This window comes from Oryzias latipes, chromosome 5 (assembly GCF_002234675.1).
Source record: "Oryzias latipes chromosome 5, ASM223467v1".
Classification (NCBI taxonomy): Eukaryota; Metazoa; Chordata; class Actinopteri; order Beloniformes; family Adrianichthyidae; genus Oryzias; species Oryzias latipes.
Genome location: NC_019863.2, coordinates 6,340,963 through 6,361,187, shown reverse-complemented (window position 1 = coordinate 6,361,187; position 20,225 = coordinate 6,340,963). Strand labels below are relative to the sequence as shown.

The window sequence follows — 20,225 nt, the reverse complement described above, 5'->3', positions numbered from 1 at the left end:
ACTATCAGAACTGGTGCAGCTAAACCACACCCCATTACTGAAAAGCATACAGGACGATCTAACACGCTGGACCAACCTGCCTTTGTCCCTTATGGGCAAGGTAGCCACGGTTAAAATGAAAATCTTACCCAAGGTTAATTATCTCTTCTCAATGATTCCCAGACAACCGCCATTAAAATGGTTCAAAACATTAGACTCATCCATATCAAGCTTTCTATGGAACAACAAACCTGCAAGAATTAGTCTAAAAACTTTAAAATCTGCAAAAAACTGTGGAGGATTAGAATTACCTAACTTCCACAAATACTTTCTTGCAAATAGATTACAATACATCTTAAAATGGTTAAAAAATAATCCAGAAACCAACTCATGGTTAGACTTGGAACAGGCGTTATGTGGAAAGATCAACCTGTCACAGCTACCATTTATTAGCCAAACAGTTAAAAAACAGGATTGTTTCAAAAGCATTAATATAAATGCCACCTTAACAGCCTGGTGGGAATTTCTCAAAATATCAAAATCATCAATTCAACCGTGCAAAATGACACCCATCTGGAACAACCCGGACATCCTTATTAACAAAAAAATGATTCACTTCCCAGCTTGGCAAGCAGGGGGCATAAAACAACTAGAGCACGTAATTATTGATAGAAGATTCATAACCCCCCAGGAACTTCAAGACAAACATGGAATAAATAACTTCTTGGAATATCAGCAACTTAAATCAAGTATTACTAAAAAGTATAAAATTAAAGACGACGATTTAAAGCTACCAGATGTAGTTACCACTCTGATTAATTTTTCAATGAATAGAACTCTCTCCAAAATATACAAACTTTTATGTAATTTAGATAACAATATTGCCCTTCCAACAAAAAAATGGGATGCAGATTTGAGCATCAGCACAGATGAAAGCTTCTGGTCAGAACTTTGTCTAAACACCTTTAAACTGACAAAAAGTCCAAATCTGCAGCTAATCCATCTCAAAACTCTTCACAGAATTTACTACACTGGACAGAGGATGTTCAAGATGGGTCTCAGTAACTCAGACATTTGCGAGCACTGTGATAATAATCTACCCGACAGCTACATGCACGCACTGTGGTTCTGCACTCCTGTCCAGGCTCTCTGGCAGCAGGTATGTGCCGATTTATCAGTCTGGCTTAAGGTTTCAATCACGGCCTCACCGTCACTTTGTGTGCTTGGTGACATGAGTGCCATCGATATAGAAGAAGGATTAGCATCTATCATTTTCATAACTCTTTGTATTGCCAAAAAAACTATTTTAATAAATTGGAAAAACAAGAAAAATATAAACATAAGTCAACACAGAAATCTGCTGTTTGATCATATCAGCTTGGAAAAAATGTCAGCCCAAAGCTCAAGTAACTTTGAAAGAATTCAGTCTCTCTGGTCTCCTGTGGTTGACTCCATGACTTAGGGGGTGGGGGGCTTGGTCGTCGCTGCTCCTTGCCCTTCTGCCGTGGTTTGGGGTGGGGGTCGGGGCTTCCGGTGCCTGGCGGGGGCGGTGGGGGGCTCCGTTGGTCGGGGGGTCGGGTCCGGTGCCTGGGTGGGGCGGGCTGGGGCGCTGCGTGGTCCTCTGGGCTTGGGTGTGGGGGTGCGTGGTGGGGGGGTGGGGTGGTGGTCTGGCTTGGCTTGGGGGGGTGGTCCCTTTGCCTGTGCTGGGGGGGGTTGGCGGGGGGCCCTGCTCGGGTGGGGGGGGGGCCAGCGGCGCCGGATGGGCTGCCCATCTGCACCTGGGGCTGGGATCGGCCCTTCCCTGGCTCTGGGACGGGACGGGACAACCCTCTCGGGGCCCCCGGTCGCTCTGGGTGTCACCCGCTTCGGCTGCGGGGTCTGGGGTGGGGTGGGGTGGGGGGCTTGTCGGCCCTGTCCTGTGGGGGGGCGTTCTGGGGGGGAGGGGGGGCCCATTATTAGTACGGGTCGGGGGGGCTAGCGGGTCGGGGTCTCCGCTGAGGCAATCAGTGGTTGCCTCGGCCGGTTGGCCTCCTCGGTCCCGTCGAGGCCTGACCAGAGCTCTTCTAGGGCCGGCGTCTGGGGGTGGGGGCCTGGGCTTGCTCCGGGGGGGGGCGACGCTTTCTGGCTCCTCTCTCTCTGTGTGGGGTGGGTGGTGCCGGGCCTGGGGTGTCGGCGCCTCCGGGGGTGGGCCCCTGGGCTGGGTGGCCCTGGCCCCTTTGCTGGGGGTGGGCTGGGGGACGGCTGTTTGACCACCGGGGGACAGTCTACCAGCTGTCCCCAACTTACCCCCTTCCTTATATAACCTCATATTAGGGTGAGGGGGTGGGGGGTCTAGCCTGCGATGCGCCTTGGGGGGGGGCTACTTGGGAGTGGCCCCCCTCCTATGGTTGCCGTATGGAGTGGGCCCCCCCTCTTTCGGTTTTATTTGCACCTTAGACATGTAGGGTCCTTGGTAGGGGGGGTGCTTGGACATCACTGCAAGCAAGCAGCAGATGTCCTCCTGGCACCCTACCCGCCAATTTTAACCGCACCTTAGACATTAAGGGCCCCTTGGTGTGGAGGGTGAGGGGACATCACTGTGAGTAATCAGGAGATGTCCCCTTAGTGCCCTACTCGCCAATTTTAACTGCACCCCCCTTAGTACACACACCCCTCCCCCTTCAATATATACATTCAAACATAAACACACAAACATGCACACAAACACCCTCTCAAACACCCATACACGCACACACATTTTACAAGGAAGGTGGGACCTGGGTCCATCTGTCCCCTACCCCTTCCCTGGTGGGGGGTGCGGGCCCCTTGGCGATGGCGGCCGTGTCCCTTGGGTGCCGGCTCCCTGGGCCCGGCGGTGCTCTCTCCGCACGGTGGGGGGGTTCATATTACACCTGAGCCGGGGGTGTTCGTGTCCCTGGGGGGTGGGTCCTGGTCCTTGCCCCTGGGCGCTGGGCCCCGCCAAACTTCCAACATGGCCGAGCCTGGTCGGGCCATATTTATAACATCCCTTGTGGGCCGCCCTTTTTTCCCCGGGGTTCCCCCCTCCTGGGCGGGGGCGGCGGGCCCCTGCCTTGCTCCTACCTGGACCAACCGTGGGCCGGGTGGGTGGCTGCCTGGAGTGCGGAGCGGGTCTCCCTTGGGGGGTCCTGGCTCGTACCTGGGGTCGGGGCGGGGGGATGCCCGGAACTCCTGGGTGGTGGTGGGGTGCTCGTCTGGGGCTGTGGGCGTCCCTCTCCGGTGGGGCATTGCGTTGGGCTCTTCCGGCGCGGCGGGGGGCTGCTTTCCTGGCTGGGCTGGGGCGGCGCTCTCTTTCCCTCTGCGCCTCCCTGCTCTCTGGCTCTGGGGGCCTCGCGGCGGTCCGGCTGGCCCTGGCCTGGGTGGCGGTCTTGGTCGCCCGGGGGGCGGTTGTTCCCTGCCTGTTCCCGTGTGGCGTTGGGGGAATTCCGGCTGCCGCTGCTGCTGCGGCGGGGGTATGGGTGTGGGGGTGGCTGGGCGCTCCTCCTCCTTCTTTTCACATTCCACCATCCATTTTAGAAGAACATAAACACTCACCTGAGCACAGGTGTTAGCTCACCTTTGCACTAATAGTTTGCATGATTGAATGAATGAAAGATTTCACACTAGTTGGTTTAAAGGCATAGGTATGCGTTCGTGAACACTATCTGTTTTGTGTGCATGTTGACATGTGGACATTTTTGCGGCTAGCAGGTGTGTTGATAATATTTGAGTGTGTGTGAACAGGCCCCGCCCTTTTTGTACTACATTTGAACCGTACCGTAACGATAAACAACCAGTAAACCTGTCTGCTCTATGCTGCTTCATGGTCTTACCCCCCTTCCCCTCCTATTATCACCCTCCTACCCCCCCCTCTCTCTAACGTCCCTCTCTCTTCTTCCCCTCTTTCCTTTTCCGTCCGGTCCAACACCAAAGATTTTCAAACATGATTGAAATTAATAAATTTTGGCCTCAATTACAAAAGGGGTTTATTCAGACATACCTTTGGTTTGTCTGAAGATGAATAACCCCTCTTGTTAAAATAAAATATGTCCAACACAAGAGGCCCTCAGCTCTCATCTGTTTGCCTAGCTGTTGGACAGGACAAGTTAAAAAAAAAAAAAAAAAAAAAAAAAAAAAAGAAAGTCTCTCAGTTTCAACAAAAATAACAACTAAAGCTCTTCTTAGCGGTGTAGCTTCCCACGGGATCGGTTGTCAGACCATGCAAAAGTGAACAAAATAGTAAAGTTCAGAGACATAAGTCTGTCTGGCATCTCCCATGATGCATTGGGTTAAAGTGACAGCGTCTCTGCTCTACAATGAATCTACTCTGTTAACTGTCTTGAAATCTCAACAAATTCACACATCAAACAGTCTGTTCTAACAGTTTTTAAATCTTCTTGATGAAATCAGGGGTAAACAGTTTAGTTCTCCTTCAAGACTTGTATTTATTATGAACAGCCAGACATCCCAGTGTTTGGTCTAAGTCATCTTTCTAACTGAAACAGTTTCCTAATAATGTCTGTTTGAAGGACAAATTCTGTTTCAGACTTGAGTCACTTTTGAAAAATTAAAAGTTTAGCTTAAATAGAAGTGGTATCAAAATTAAAGAAACAGGATTAAGGCTAAGTGGCAAACAGACATATTTAAACTAAAATGAAACAATTTACTCACCCAAAAAGAAATAAAATATTTTTGTTAAAGTTTTCAAAAACTAAAGAAAACTAATAAAACTTCAAAATGTTCACTTTTTGTGTTCTACAATTGAACATAAACATAAATATGTTAGTCTTTTTTGTGTAAAATGTATCAAGCATGTTGTGATCATATAGTTGCTTAAAAATCAGTTAGAATTGCTCAAACATAAAAAAATTACAATAATAAATCACTGTTTAAAAAGAATGTTTTATTGTTTTTATTTGTTTTTTGTGAGGTTACATAAAATTAAATATTAATAAACTTAAGGGAAAAACAACGACCAGGGCAAAATTTCAAATAATGTTAATTATTATTGAAAAGTATCATAACTTTTATTAAAACTTTTAGAAAAAACAGCTGCAACTTTCAGATTTTCTCTGCCCTCAATTATTACAAAAAATGCACATGAGATCATGGAGAGACTGTAGATCAATGCTGTGTAGTTTCTCCCTTTTTTATATTTTTAGATGCTGGTTTATCACATCTCTGTAGTTCTCTGTGGGCTGTATTGTGGTGTTGCGGTTAGCACTCCTGCCTCAGAGTAAGAATCCCTAGGTTCAAATCCCAGCTGACAATCTGTCCAGGGTGTTCCCCACCTTTGCCCAACAGTAGCTGGAAAGGCTCCGGCAACCCAATGACAGTGGTAAATGGTGGGTTAAGGAAATGCATGGATGGATGGATGGATGGATGGATGGATGGATGGATGGATGGATTTTACACCACCATAAATCTCTGAGCCTCTCTCTTCCTACACCCGGAGCTAGTGCATCAGGTCAGCCAATCAGCTTCCCTGGAGGTATAGAGGTTCAAGAGGTAGCTGAGGGGAACGAGCTCTTTTAATCTGCATTCTGAAGGTGAAGAATACGTTACTATAAAGAGTTCATCAAGCATCCTCACTGTCCATTCATAAAAAAACTTCTTAAACTACACTTTTACAGCAGGGCATTTTCCACGCTGCTCTGCTGGTGTGCATTATTTATATCTGTTTGAAACTGTAGACTGCACGGTGAAACAGTGGTTAGCGCTCTTGCCTCACAGCAAGAAGGCCCCCGGTTCAAGTCCTGGCTGGGGGACTTGTAACAGAACATCAATGGGGGACCTTTCTTTGTGGAGTTTGCATGTTCTCCCCGTGCATGCATGGGTTTTCTCCAGAGTCTCCGGCTTCCTCCCACCATCCAAACACATGCTTCATAGGGCAACTCCAAATTGTCCATAGGTGTGAGAGTGAGTGGGTGTGTGATTGTGGCCCAGCGACAGACTGGCGACCTGTCCAGGGTGTCCCCTGCCTTCGCACACAAGTGGCCGAGATAGACTCTGGCATTCCCGTGACCCCGAGAGGGACAAAATGGAAGAAGATGAATGAATGTTTGAAACTGTTTTCATCCATTCATTTATCCTTTTAATTGTTTCATTGCTTGAGCTTTTAATGTACAGCACATTTTTTTGAGTGTGGTCATGCTAAGGCACCACTATTAACCAATTGACAAGGACTTTTATTTTTCCAAAAAAAAAGGTCAAAGGAAGGGTTCTTAAAGAGGCCATGCCATTCTCTTTACAGGTTATCTACCCTTTTGTCTTTTGCATTGGTCCCTTCTCTCTTTTTCTAGCTCTCTCCCGCCCCTTTCCTGTTGCAAAAAAAGAAGTTGTGGATTCATTGAGTTACGCCACAGTCTAAGCAGCATAAAAATCCTGCATTTGTGTTTCCATTCTTAGAACTATGCTGTTGTAGAAGGAAGATTCCGTGCCAACACTCAGCACGGCTGTGCGAGAGCTTAAATTTGTGCTGAATAACTATTCAATGAAGATTGGAGACAAAGTTGCTCTATGATGATTAAACATTTTTAATCCCAGTAAGCAGCGATTAGACCAAATACAGAAGAGTAAAGATGCTAAAGGTTACCAATGACCAAAGACACTGATGCCAGAAAAACTGGAGACAAACTCTGAAATCAGATCAGTTTGACTTCATGTCTGTGTGCTTCTTCACAGGAACCCTTCACAGAATATTATGTGTGCCTCTAATGTATCTAATCAGTGACAACTTGAATGGGAGTGCATAAACAGACACATAGTTATCTTTAGAGCATTCATTTTTTTATAGGTATATACAGGTGTTTATTGGCTGTGTCAACTTTAAAATCTGTCTGTCTGTCTGTCTGTCTGTAGGTCGGTATGTAGGGTTGGGCGATGTCCCTTAAATTGGCCGTTGACGATGTTTGCTGTCAACCATCGGGATGGACGATGATATCGTCGGGGGGGGGGGATTTTTTACATTTTTCGTTCTTATATAACTGCTATTCGTTTTTTTGCTTTTTTCATTTTATTTCCCAACTAATGACTAATCCGCGATGATCCAGTATAAACTGAGGGAAGTGACTTTAACAAAAAAAGTAACAAACAAAATAGAAAAGGAGTAGTCCGCTCCCGCACTTCACTAGTGAAGTGGACCGGCGGAGCGCGGACTTACAGCTTTGTGTTTGAGGGGAAGGGAGGGGGGGTGCTTTGTTACATGAGCGCTATGTGTGGGAGATTTAAGACTGCGATCCGTCCCGCAGCTCTAGGGGTACAAACAACCGAACTCAGAACCGGGTCTAAAAGTGTGTGTCTGAGCACAGTCAGCTCGGATCGTCAGCACACACAGCGGTTTGAGCTTCAAAGCAGAAATGTCGCTCAGTCCTTAGAAAACATTCAAACAATCACACGGATTTGTGTTTCCAGTCGTGTCCCGACTAAATAAAGGCTGATGTTATTCTTACATGTTTACGTGCAGCCAGCAAGCAGCACCACCCAAAGCTAATGTTGTTAGCCCGTGTTAGCATACTGCTAATCCTGGCTTCGTTCAGAAAAAGCACTGACCACTAGGGTTGTGCCGATATCATCGTCCATCGTGATGGGTGACTGACATCCCGATGGAGAGACCACCATCGTGATGCCACGCCCCCGCCACGTTGCGCGTCGACACCATAAGCCGCGGTTACATGTACAAAATATCTTGATGGGATCAATGGTCGGATTGGAATCCAACCGTGTACATGGGCCCAGAAAAATGTTTTCAGAATATAAAAACGTTCACTAAGGTCACAATTTCGGTCGGAATAAATCATTCGCACATGCGCAGTATTCGCACATGCGCAGTTTGAAAACCGGAAGGGGATACAACTTCCGCCGAGCGGCTTTTTTTCCAAACTTTATTGGATGTAACAATTCAATACAAAACGATAACAGCACCGAGCGGCTATATATATTGACATGTCAGCTCGGTAAAATACGAGACGATCTTCTAAACGTGCTTTTAATAATGTTACGGTTATTATCAAACACCTGTTCGCTCATCATTTGAATTTTAATCCGTGTGGTCAGTGCTTTTTCTGAACGGAGCCAGGATTAGCAGTATGCTAACACGGGCTAACAACATTAGCTTTGGGTGGCGCTACACGTAAACGTGTAAGAATAACATCAGCCTTTATTTAGTCGGGACACGACTGGAAACACAAATCCACGTGATTGTTTGAATGTTTTCTAAGGACTGAGCGACATTTCTGCTTTGATGCTCAAACCGCTGTGTGTGCTGACGATCCGAGCTGTGCTCAGACACACACTTTTAGACCCGGTTCTGAGTTCGGTTGCTTGTACCCCTAGAGCTGCGGGACGGATCGCAGTCTTAAATCTCCCACACATACCGCTCATGTACCCCCCCCGACGATGTCATCGTCCATCACGATGGTTGACAGCAAACATCGTCAACGGCCAAATTAGGGGACATCGCCCAACCCTACTGACCACACGGATTAAAATTCAAATGATGAGCGAACAGGTGTTTCATAATAACCGTAACATTATTAAAAGCACGTTTAGAAGATCATCTCGTATTTTACCGAGCTGACATGTCAATGTATATAGCCGCTCGGCGCTGTTTAACATTGTTTTGTTTTGAATTGTTACATTCAATAAAGTTTGAAAAAAAAAAGCCGCTCGGCGGAATTTATATCCTTCCGTTTTTCAAACCCTACTGCGCATGTGCGAATGATTTATTCCGACGGAAAGTGTGACCTTAGTGAACGTTTTTATATTCTGAAAACATAATCCGACCATTGATCCCATCAAGATATTTTGTACTTGTAACCGCGGCTTATGGTGTCGACGCGCAACGTGGCGGGGGCGTGGCATCACGATGGTGGTCTCTCCATCGGGATGTCAGTCACCCATCACGATGGATGATGATATCGTCCATCGGCACAACCCTATCGGTATGTATGTATGTATGTACTAAATTGAGGATATCTGCTGTTCAAACCATGTCTTTCTTTGTGAAAAGCTCTACTGCAGCTATATGCATACTATGAAAAAAAATCAACCAGTCAATTGTCACAGTAACTGTTAATTTGTACAAACATATCTTGATGACAAAACATGTTTCCAGCATTATCTGACTATGTAGAGTCTATCAAAAGTTACGCCATTCTGTATTACCCGTTTCATGCCGCACACAAAGGCACTCATTCTACCTCTGACTTCTTCATAGATGGAACAAAATCCAACTTTGTTCCAGAACAAGCATTTCTTAGTGTACGTTGAAGCATCAAAAAGATGCCTCAGATACATAAAGGAATGGTTGCTTTGAACAATGGTAAGCATCTTGTGACTGTGACTAATACGACATTTCGGATTAGCGCCTGTCCATCTCCTGATAACCCAAAAGTATTCAGGGAGGGGATGTGAGGAAAAGTAGAAAATGAGTAGAAAAAGACAAGAGGGGATTTACTGTTTACTATTGATGACAACAACCCACAAGTCCACACATTTGCTCTTCTGCAAATCTCTGTTCCAATCAGCAAAGAGTAGATCGAGTAGTCTGCCTAACTGACTACACTTGAGTCGTCCCATCCATTAAACTTCTAAATGATCTGGCATTGGAGAGAAATGGACTCTTGAATTGTCTGACTGTAAGGTTCCTGTTTTCACCTCTTTTCGCATCCATATGACAGCATCTTGTGAATGTTCATTTCATCTTCTAATCTGTTTAGTCCCTCTCGGGGATTCTGAACTGCCTGAGCCTATCCCAGCCACTTGTGGGCAAAGGCAGGGGGCCACACATATCACACACATCCATGCACACACACATTAACACCAAGGGACAATTTAGAGTATCCAATTAACCTATGAAGCATGTTTTTGGACGGTGGAAGGAAGCTGGAGTCCCTGGAGAAAACCCACGCATGAACAAGGAGAACATGCAAACTCCAAACAGAAAGGTCCCCCATTGATGTTCTGGTTCAGGTCCCCCAGCCGGGACCTGAACCGGGGGCCTTCTTGCTACGAGGCAAGAGCGCTAACCACTGCTGCACGATGGTGTGTGCAAGTGAATTTACGTCATACACACTGGTTAACAGTTGTCTATTAGCATTTAATTACAAAACCACACAAAAAAGCATAGAAAAAGACTTTAGAACACGTTTAATGATTAGACCTGTTTTGTTTAGCTAGACATAGCAATATAATTTGAAAATTTAACAAGGGTTGCTTTGCGCTGATATGCAACACTGTACTGAATATTGGCGCAAAGCTCCTTTTCTCTGCATCAGAACCCTTTGGAATAAGGTAATTGCTTAAGCGGTCAAAGAGTTAGAGTTAGCCACAGGTTGAAAGAGTCTAAATGCCAGTCTAGAGGTTAGCAGGCCAAAATGTAGATGCCATCCAATTACAGGTGAACAGAAGTCACATCACTCATACTGCAAATAACATATCACCTTACAAAAAACACCACCACGATTGCTCCATGAATGAAAACACAGAACAAAAAGAGAGGAAGGCACCAGTAAGAGGCCGGGGTTCCTGACAAGAGTGATAAGCATGGACCATCCAGGCTCTCTGTTAGATGAGGAGGCCAGGAACACGGACACCCCCGGGCTCTGATGTGATGTGATCTCTGGCTAATCGCACTGCCAGAGATCTCAGGTATACCCCTCCCCCTTCACACACAGAAAGAGATCTGCCATGCCCAGTAGCCCAATGCCCAAGGGAGCCCCAGGTTTTTCCAGCCCAGAAGACGCATTGTGAGGAAAAATAAATCTCTCTCCCGCTAGCTTCCAGCCTCTCACAACCCAAAGTTAACATTAGCGGTGCAACAAATTGGCAAGCAATATTAGAGCAATCCAGCTGTACAGTTTAGATCAATATTCTAGTTTAGACGAGGAAAACAAAGACATTCATGGATCTAAGTGTCTGCAAGTGGATGATCAGAATGGGGCGGAGCAGGGAGACTTTGGTCCCCCAACTGTGGTTTCAAATGGCAGTTTTTCATCTGCACCTGATAAACAGTGATTTGAATTAAAGAAATACTAAAAATGCAATTTTAAGATTACTTTTCATTATATATTTCCTCCACCATGAGAAAAATGCTTCAAGAACAGGTTAAAAACACCAAAAACAGTGGAGTGGGTCTTTACATGCATTGACCTGATGATTTAAAAAGGGTGTTTCAAAACAAAATGGTTATGTTGTAAGCTAAACAGTTTTTTAGCTTTAGTTTTTTTTTTTGTAACTGTACTACACTCTATTGTGATTGTTTTTAACATGGCTGTAAAAACTATGCGCATATTTAACAAAATTGTAAAAAAGGAAAAAATTGTGTCTCTTGCTGTTAGTTACAGTTAAATGACCGCAAGAAAATCGTGTCAACATTATAAAAGAATTACACAATTACTTGTTAAAATTGCAGTTGAATGGCAAAAGGCTTTCCAAAAAGCCCCTTCTGAAAAAAAGGACAAAACTTTAAAAGTATAAAATATTTTCATAACTTGACCTCATATCATGACTGAATTTCAAGACAATTCTGTCGTAGACTTTAATGCAAAAACCCTCAACATGACCTCATTCAAAAATGTTTCTATAAAACCTAAAACTCTTCAGAAACATATTATTTACATCACACTCAGCAGCAGGCAAAATGTTAAGTGATGAAATTATAAAAGAAAATGTGTTACACAGCGCATTACACAACAAAGGACTGACACATACCGAGATTACTGTCGCACAGCAGGCTGGAACTCCATTTCTCCAATTAGAGTTCAACTTACTGTTTTGAAGGCTGGACTGTTTTGCAGAGGACATAAAAGAGAGAGAGTAGAGAGAGAAAGAAGGAAGGAAGGGGAAAGACACAACAATTTCAAACAGGAAGTCAAAGGTGGGGAAAGCCCCTACGCTGGTGCTCTAAGCCTACATGTACCGAAATGACATAAGAACAGGCAAAAGTAAACAAAGTTATCATCACCCACAAGTTCTTGATAAGTTATGACACACCAATTCCTACAGGTGGCTTATGGTTCAAATGCAAATAGAGTTAAATCAATAGGCAAATATTCAGCTATGACATGCCATAATTTACATATCAGCAAGTGTTTGCAGCACAGTAAATGGTTTTTGTGGTCCATTTTTTCACTTGAAAATCACAGAACGTTGTGCTGTTAATCCAATGTGCAGGATTTAAAGTTGCATAAAAGAAGATTCTTCACAAAAACTGTTGAGTAAAAGAACAGTCAGTGAATCCCGGAATGGGATAAACAAATAGTTTTTCTAAAACTTTAGAAAATTTTGACAGCAAAGATATCAGTCCGTAATTGGGGAAGTAGTATTTATCTCCACTTTTGTAAAGTGGTTTTACTTTTCCTGTTTTCATTTTGTCTGGAAAGGTTGCTGTTGAGAAGGACAAGTTACATATGTAGGTAAATGGGTCAATTACAGTGATGGACAAAATTGTTGGTACCCATACGTTAAAAAAAGAAAGTCCACAATGCTCACTGAAGTGACTGGAAACGTTCAAAAGTAACAATAAATTAAAATTTATTGAAAATTAAATAATCCAAATCAGCCATTACTTTTGAGTTGTTGATTAACAGACTTATGAAATAGGGCTGGAAAAAAATGATGGTACCCATAACTTAATATTTTGTTGCACAACCTTTTAAGGCAATCACTGCAATTAAACGGTTTCTGTATTTGCCAATGAGCCTTCTGCACCTGTCCACAGGTATTTTGGCCCACTCCTCATGAGCAAACTGCTCCAGTTGTCCCAGGTTTGACGGGTGTCTTCTCCAAATGGCATGTTTCAGCTCCTTCCACTGATGTTCAATGGGATTCAGATCTGGGCTCATAGAAGGCCACTTCAGAATAGTCCAACGCCTTTCTCTTAGCCATTCTTGGGGTTTTTGGCTGTGTGTTTTGGATGGTTGTCCTGTTGGAAGACCCATGACCTGCGACTGAGACCAAGCTTTCTGACACTAGGCAGCACATTTCTATCCAGAATGCCTTGATAATCTGGAGATTTCATTTTACCTTGCACAACTTCATGACACCCTGTGCCAGACGCAGCAAAGCAGCCCCAAAACAGAACTGAGCCTCCTCCAAGTTTCACAGTAGGGACAGTGTTCTTTTGGTTGCATGCTTCATTTTTGAGTCTACCAACATAGAGCTGATGTGTCTTACCAAAAAGCTCCAGTTTTGTCTCATCTGTCCAAAGGACATTTTCCCAGAAGCTTTGTGGTTTGTCAACATGCATTTTTGCAAATTCCAGTCTGGCTTTTTTATGATTTCCTTTCAACAGTGGTGTCCTCCTTGGTCGTCTCCCATGAAGTCCACTCTGGCTCAAACAACCACGAATGGTGCGATCTGACACTGATGTACCTTGATCTAGGAGTTCACCTTTAATGTCTTTGGAGGTTGTTCTGGGCTCTTTGGATACAGTTCCAACTATCCGTCTCCTCCATTTGTCATCAATTTTCCTCTTCCACGTCCAGGGAGGTTGGCTACTGTTCCGTGGGTCTTAAACTTCTGAATAATATGTGCCACTGTCGTCACATGAACTTCAAGCTGCTTAGAGATGGTTTTATAGCCTTTACCTTTACCATGTTTGTCTATAATTTTGTTTCTAATGTCCTGGGACAATTCTCTCCATGGCTTTCTGTGGTCCATGTTCAGTGTGTTTCACACCTTTTCACCAAATAGCAACGTGACTATTTGTCTCCCTTTAAATAGGCAGACTGACTGATTATGGGTTTGAAAACTGTCAATTAAAGGACAAAGCTGAGTTCATCATGACCCCTTGGGCAATTAGTTCTCAGTCTTTTATGGAGGTACCATCATTTTTGTCCAGCCCTATGTCATTAGTTTGTTTTTTAAATAATTCTGTTAATCAACAACTCAAAAGTAATGGCTGATTTGGATTATTTAATTTACAATAAATGTTAATTTATTGTTACTTTTGAACGTTTCAAGTCATTTCAGTGAGCATTGTGGACATTTTTTCTTTAACTGAGGGGTACCAACAATTTTGTCCACCACTGTACATATTCTATTGTATTTTTCACTGTAGATTTTTTAGTTTAACTATATTCACTACTTCCTCTTTTTCAAGTGGGCTCAAACACAGAAGAAAAAAACCCTATTCAAGTTGTTTCACAAAGAATATGAAAGGGAACACAATGAAGAAAACTTGTTTTTCTGCCCTTGATATTACTTGAATAAGAGAAGTAAATAAAGATATCAAAAAAAGATTAAAAAATAAATATATAATATATATATATATATATATATATATATATATATATATATATATATATATATATATATATATATATATATATATATATATATAAATAAAATAAAGAATGACCCAGAGAGAGGCAATTTTGTGCCTTTTTCCAAGGTTTCTAAGTTGTATCTGGAGTTCAGCTTCATGGTTCATTGTTGTATTTTAATGCAGCTCTTTCTTAACGGCTCTTTTGAAGCTGATTAGTGATTTGGTTTGTTCAATTGAGTGTTTTGGATTGTTTCATATCTTGGCTCCTTGAACTGAAACATGCATTTCCTTCATTTGTGTTCTGAATTTTGGTACACAGAAAATCTTGCATCCTTTTATCCTGTAAATACTTTTTTTTTTTTTTTATGATGTACTTTATGTATTCATTTTAAAATACTTTGGTCAACTATTTCTTAAAATGTAATAATTTTTAATTGACTGCATAATGGATAGGATGGATCACTGTAGTTAATTTCAGAGAATATTTTTATTGCCTTTTTTTGTAGAATAAAAATTGGACTTGAGTTAATTTTACATGTATTTTCCCAAATGTCAATACAGTAATTTAGATATGGAACAAACAAGGAGTTATACAGTAAATACAGGGCTTTGTTATCCAGAGCTGACTTAACTTTATGCAAAAAAGCAGTTGTTTTTGCTATATTTGCTTTGATATTTTTTGATATAGGATTCCCAAAATTCCCTCATCAGTGATGACACCCAGAAACTTAACTTCCTTTACTCTGTCAGGGCAGTTCACAGTTACAAATGTCTTTCAATCTTAATATTTAAATCAATTGTATTCCCAAGGATCAAAACAATGATCTCCTTCAGTGATTCTTTAGGGTTTAGAGTAATCCAGAAATCCATGCCTTCATTAGTCAATACTTTTTTGGATGTAAAAAACAGGACTCCATGCTTTGCAACAGCATGGAGTCCTTCTAAATCTACAAAATGCTCAATTCAGACAGAGAGACAGACAGACAGAGAGAGAGAGAGAGAGAGAGAGAGAGAGAGAGACAGGCAGAAAAACAATTTCAAATATTTAAATCCTGTGTGTGACACACTTCTTTCTTCAGCACTTGCTCTTCATTGATTTATTTATCTAGCCTTTTGGAATTAAAATTCTATTAAATTTTCTTTTAATTCTTAAACTTGGAATGTTACAAGTGCAACTAGGATAAAATGAAAAATAAAGTACTCCTAAACTGCCTTAGTTTTTGAACCCAACTAAAGAGTCTTAATGTCATTCAATAAAGGAATAACAATGAAAATAAACTCTGAGGGTCCACAATCAGGCACCAGGAAAAAGGTGGTTTTGTTTGTAAGCTGTTTAATACATTGTTTTTTGAATTCGAGAGGAGGGACCACTTGCCCCCCCCCCCCCCCCCCCCCCCCAAGAAAAAAATAACTTTGGGCCCAAAAACAATAACCCAATAATTATGGATAGAATGATAAAAAAGACAAAAAAGCCTTTGTCCTAGTAACTGATAGTGGACCCTCACATAAAAAAATGTGGTTTTTCACAGCAGGTAAAAACTAAATTAACAACTAATATACTAGAAGTCTTTGTCTACCTAATGAAAGAACAGCCCCTTAATCTAATCCCTATAAACATAACTGATCTTGAGTGATTAAACCTTATTTGAAGACCTGAAGTGAGCCGTTTCTGCAAGAAAACCCACTACCAGAGTCAAAGCAAGTTAGTAAAGAGGAAATTTACTTCCTCTTTACTCTTTTCTTTAAAAGGCTTTAAAATATTCCAAATGAGTTAGAATAGTTAATATACTTTCTAAGCAGTTGGTTTTGTTGTAGACATACATCCACCAGACAGCAAAGATTCGTATACTATTTTCTCTTAAAGTCACGGTAAAGGAGAATAAATAAATGTCTGGATCCATCCTTCTGTCCTTTGATACACACACTTTAGGTTCACATAGGAACCTGGTTACAGGTGAAACTGTTCTTCGCATGCTGTAAGTGAAAAATAGAAGACAAATGCTTGGCACAATGAATACAGATCTTTTTGGATCCAAAGATCCTTTGGGTTCTTTTGGATCATAAAAGTTCTGATAACACAAGACTGCTTTTAACCAATAAGCAGCTAATCAAATATAGTAGCACCAACAAATCCTGAAGACACCATAAATGTGGTTTCAAATCAGTGGTCCAAACTATTCACCTGACTACCAGTGCCTTATCCAATAACAGCGTATCTTAGCTGCTAGAGACAATTACATGAGTGTGGTCTTTCAGGACCAATGCCCATTTGACCCAATCTCCTCTACGCAAAAACGTAGAAGGATCCAGATGATTTAAATCCCTCCGTAAGATGTGCTGACAAGGTTAGAGGGTCAGTGCAGACATTAACAGGTCAGTGTGTGGCCCACTTGGGAACAATTACTCCCAGTCACAGCTAAGTGGACACTTGATTGAACACAACGGAGGCAGAACACACTTCCTACAGATAACAATCCACTAAGCCATTTAGGATAAAAAGCCCTTGTGATACAACCTTTATGGACAAAATTCATCTTCCTTTTCCATTTTAAACAACATGAAGGCATGATAGAAAATGCTTTTCTGCAAGAGATGAGTCTCAAAGCATTGCAATTTTCTGCCTATGACTCAGAAACAATCACAAGGTCACAGGGAGAAAAGGCAAACAGAGGCATGTGCCATAAAGATTCAGTTTTTCATTCATGTTAAAAACACACATGTACCTTAAATTTTTTTTAGACTTTTTCTAGCAGCAAAACAAAAACGAATCAGCGAATGAATGCACTCTGTGTGTTGTACATCCAAACAAAACATAAACCAACAGGATCATGATGTTGAGGTATAGATGAAAACTAAATTAATATATTTAATAGAGAAACAACAGTTGGTAAAACCTTTGCTGTTCTCTTTGTGAAACAGAAAGATTTGTTTTGCAGTCTTGACATACACAAATTGAGCTTATAGGTTCAAAAGCACATTCCTCCCCCATTAGCATAAATTGTGAGTTGAAGCTTTGTGTCTTTGTTTAATAATTTTATATTTCAAAATATGTTTTCAATATTGTTCCTTGGCTGGTATTGTCTGGATAAGAAAGTCAACCCAATTCACAATAAATAAACACGCAAAACCAGTTGCATAGAAGATTTTAAAAAAAATTGCTGATAAATTTATGTCATTTCAGAGGTCTTGTACCACACTTTTTTATTTTTTGTTTGTAGTTTAGAGGGAACCAGAAAAGCCCTGATGTGCTAAACATTTCCTCCTGTAGACTTTGTCTTACTGTGTGCAATATAATAATGCACACAATAATAATTATTTTTTCTTCTCTCTTTTGTCTTCTTTTTTTGGTTTCTCTGCTCATGCACAGAAACAGCAGCTTATACAACTGTTACTAAGTTGGCCATCCAACCATACATCCAGCTTCTAAACCTGCTCATTGCTGCTCAGGTTTACTGGGTTGCTGGGGTGTCTATAGAACACTGCAGTAGTAAAAACTGAGTTGCTTTTCTCATCTGTAGAATCCTTTAGAATTACATTAATTGTGTAAACGTTTAAAGAATTAGGCTAACTCAAAGAACGTCAACACTGGAGCTAAAGCTGCCGTGTTCAAGGGTGTTTTAAAGCACACTACATATCACTCCACCACGCTTCTGACAACAGTATCCATAATGTTCCAACAATCTATCAAGCATTAGTACACACACCCTTTACCCCACAAAAATATACACTTCAACACACACACACATATATTACACAAGGAAGGTGGGACCTCTGATCTTCAGTCCCCTACCCTTGGCAATGTCGGCTATGTTTCTTGGGTGCTGGCTTCCTGGGCCCAGCGGCCATCTCTCCATGTGGGGAGAGGGATCCCTGAGTTCTCATGCAAGACCAGGAGCCGGGGATCACATCAAAGCTGAGCCTGGTGGTGTCCGTGTCCCTGTGGTGTGGGTTCTGTACCTTGCCCTCGAGGGCTGGGCTACTCCCAAATTCCAACAGTGGGTGACCCTGGTTGGGCCATGTTTACAACGCTCTTCGGGGACCCCCACTTCTTAGGGGGTCCTCCACCTGGGCGCCCCCTGGTTTAATCTCTCCTGAACCTCCCGCGGGGTGATTGAGCGGCTGCCTGGAGCATGGGGCAGGTCTCCTTTGGGGGTCCTGGCTCGTGGTTGGGCTGGGGGGATGCTCAGAACTCGTGGGTGATGATGGGCTGCTCGTCTGTAGCTGGCAGCGGGTTCTCCGGAGGCAGGGAATCCCTACCACGCCTGGGGGCCCTTCGGAGGGGCTATTGTTTTGGCTGGGCTGATGCTTGCACTCCCTGTGCTCCTGTTCCTCCTTGCTCTCTGGCGTTGGGGGCCCCTGTGGGGTTCTTGGTGGCCCTGGTCAGGATAGCTGACATGATTGCTGTTGGGAAGCTTTTCTCCATCTGTTTTACCGTGCGGGTGTCAGGGGGTACTGGCTACCTCTCCTGCTTCTGCGGGGGTCTTGGTCTTGGTGACTGGACACTCTCCCTGTTTTTTACATTCCATCATCCACCCGAGCGGAACATAAACACTCACTCGAGCACAGACGTCAGCTCACCTTTGGATAAATAGTACGCGTGACTGAATGAAATGTTTTACATGTGTATGTTTGTATGCATTAGTATGTGCGTGTGAACTGTAGCTGTGTGGGATACAGGTTGGCATGTTTGTATGTGAAGATTTGTTCAGCCAACCGGTATACTTGTAACATTTAAGTATGTGTGTGGACACCCACCGCCATTTTTAGACTAAAATTTACACCTGACAGTAATGAATATAAACTTTTCCTTAACCCCCCTTTTCCGCCCTTTCTTTTGTGCCCTTATGACCCCTCTCTAACATTCCTCTTTCTTCTTTCCTCCTCTCTTTTCAATCCAGTCCAACAAAAAAACGATACAAATATAATCAATATAATACAAATATACCCCTCGTGTGTCAGAAGAGTTATAAACCCCTGTTGTAACAGTAACATCTGTCCAGCACAAAAGGCCTTCAGCCCTGATCTGTTTCTCAGCTGTTGAACAGGACAAGTTAAAAAAAATCCATCAAGCAGGGGAGCTTCATAGTTACCATACTAAAACATTTTGCCAGACTTTTGTGCGTTGTGTACCACAGAAAATCTGTTCTAGGCCAGTAGACACAACCCGAAAGACAGAATTATAAGATGCACTTTAATATGTTTCACATATTTTTCATTTGTTTGTACTTAGACATTATTAGAACTACCGGTACTATGACTTTGATGGGATTTTTTCTTTTTTCTTTTTATAAACTGCATGTTTTTTATGTTTGGACACATCAAGATTATATTTTTTTATTATGATTTATAATCCCTACACAGATAATTTTAAATAGCAATGGAATGAATGCAAACACTATCCAGGCAGATAATAATGCTAATCAAGATGACAAGCTGCAATACTACAACAGTTGAATTTTTTTCTTATGCACGTTAAGACATCTCTGAGATTGATCATTAACCAAACATGTCAGTTAGACAATAAAAAAAAACTGTATCCTCCATTTTTTAAGATATTAACCGTCACTTTGTGGTTGACCCTGGTGAGAAAACAGATCCTCCAGTGTTCCAGTATGATCTCACTCTGCGGAAAAACAAATGTCACTGTGAAGCTGGTAGGAGGGTGTGGCACAGCAATTAATCAAACCTCTTAAACATAGGCAAAGGAAACTATTGTTTTTGCTTCCACAGCTCGAAATCGTACAAACTGAAAAATTGTGGTCCTCCCTTTGTAATTCTACCGTTCAGTGTCTCCACCCTGCACCCTTCTTCTTTTCATACCTTTGCCAGTGAGGTTAAACTCAACACTACACTGTGCATGGATCATTCCTGATAAAGGGGATAAAGCGTCTGTGAAGACTATCCAGTCCATATTCGGATGTTGCTGTTGCTTTCTCGTGAGACTGCTCATTCACTCATTTCATGTGCGTTAAGAAATAAG

At 42.4% G+C, this 20,225-nt stretch overlaps 1 protein-coding gene across 12 annotated transcripts in view; it reads right to left on the bottom strand.

Annotated features, from left to right (window-relative positions):
- The window catches only part of LOC101173216 (forkhead box protein P1-B), a 206,458-nt gene that overhangs the window by 179,468 nt on the left and 6,765 nt on the right, over positions 1 to 20,225 (bottom strand). Inside the window, exon 1 of one of the 12 annotated variants that reach the window (XM_023954810.1) lies at positions 11,689 to 11,779. The exons of the other annotated variants lie outside the window; for them this stretch is intronic. The gene's annotated coding sequence lies outside the window, so the exon portion shown is untranslated. Of the gene's footprint in view, positions 1 to 11,688; positions 11,780 to 20,225 lie in introns of those variants that run through there. 12 annotated transcript variants of the gene reach the window in all.